This window comes from Galeopterus variegatus, unplaced genomic scaffold, assembly GCF_000696425.1.
Source record: "Galeopterus variegatus unplaced genomic scaffold, G_variegatus-3.0.2 Scaffold3274, whole genome shotgun sequence".
NCBI lineage: Eukaryota > Metazoa > Chordata > Mammalia > Dermoptera > Cynocephalidae > Galeopterus > Galeopterus variegatus.
Window position 1 is genome coordinate 57,450 of NW_007729385.1, and position 1,717 is coordinate 59,166.

Below are 1,717 nucleotides of genomic sequence, written 5' to 3' on the forward strand. Positions count from 1 at the left end.
GGGCAGTCCCAACTTAATTACACCCTACACCAACCTGACTCAGCTCAGGCCTCCCCTCTGAGCTCCAGACTCATATATCCAACCGCCTACTTGACAGCTCCTCTTGAATGTCTCGGAAGCATCTTTAATTCATGCCCCGAACTTCCCCACCCAACCTTGCCTAATGCTGGTCCCCTTCTGCTGTTCCTTGCTGGATGGACAACACAGCATCTGCTCTGTTCTCCTCCAGTCCTCCCCTCTCCCTCACCCCATTTCTAACCCATCCTCAAGTCCACTCAATCCTACGTCCTTGACACTGGTCAGAACTGCTCTTTCCATCTCCTCTGCCGTTCACCCAAGTCAAAGCCACACGGCCTTTCTCCTGGACTGCCACAGAGCCTCCTCACTGGTTTTCCTGCTCCCACACTGGCTCCTCTTCAATCCCCTCTTCACGCTGTGGCTTCCTATTGCTTTTTTAAAAAAACAAAACAAATCTTTTATTATTAAAATAATGAATCCAGAAAAGAGCATAAAACAAATGTACAATTGAATACCTTGAAACAAACTGCCAGGCAAAGAGACAACTTTGCCAGCCACGTGGCCTTCAAAATACGACTGCCTCCTTCCCGCACTCCCAGAGTGACTATCCCAGCTTTTATGGTAAGCATCTACTCTTTTTCTTTGTCATTCAAACTTGAATTCCTAAATACTATAGTTCAACTTTGCCTGTTTTATTTTTTTATTCATATGTTTGTTAGGTCTCCTTTAATCCAGAGATTCCCCTCCATCTTTTTTCTTCCCTCTTGCAATGGATTTGCTCTGCAGAGTTCCCAATGCTTTCAAAATAGGAAAAAAATTCCCTTAAGGAATTTTTAAGGCCCATAAGGCCTTACTTGGTCTGATTCCTCCAAATCTGTCTGGCCTGATGTCCCACCAGGCTCTGCTTTTCACTCTCTTTTCAACCTCCTGCCAACCTTGTTTTGCCACACATCACCCCTCTCCCCCCTCCTCCACCCCTGCCCTCCCTCCATACCCACTGCAGGACTTTTCCAGGGCTGTTCCCTCTGCTTGAAATGCTCTTCCCTCCCTGTGTCTCCCAGTTAACTCCAGCTTCTTTTTTTATACCTCAGTTGGAGTGTTCCCTCTTCAGAGAAGCCCTTACTCTCCCTGACCTGATCAATTCCCCCACCAGAGCCTCCCACAGGCCCTTCCCTTTTCTTCCCCAGCACCAGTCAACCTTGCGGTTTTCTTTTTTTGAGAGATGATGTGATTAATGACTGTCCATTCCGTGAGGGTAGGGCCTACGCCTGCTTTTGCTCACCCTTGTTTCCCCACTGTCTAGCAGGATGCATGTCACAGAATAGGGGTTCCATCACAAATTTGCTGACTGCTGCCCAGGGAGAGGAAGCCAGCAGGCAGCAGAGACACAATCAAGAGAGAGGCTCAGTCTAGAGACCTGGATCTGGGAGCTCAGAAGTGAGAGCTGAAGCAGAGGGGACAGATGGGGCTGCCTGGAAAAGGATGGAGCAGTAAGAAGAGAAGAGGGTAGTGACTCCTCCCCAGAACCCCTAACGCCATGCCAGGGCCATTCTGCCCACCCCACAGTCAACACCACAGGAGCCAGCCTGGGCCGGGATGGCTGGAGAGGCCCCTGCGTTCAACCACTCCCACTCGGGTCCACTAGGGCTAAGTGGAAACAAATGTTCCCTGGCTTTCCCCAGCCCAGTCCTGGTGGGTG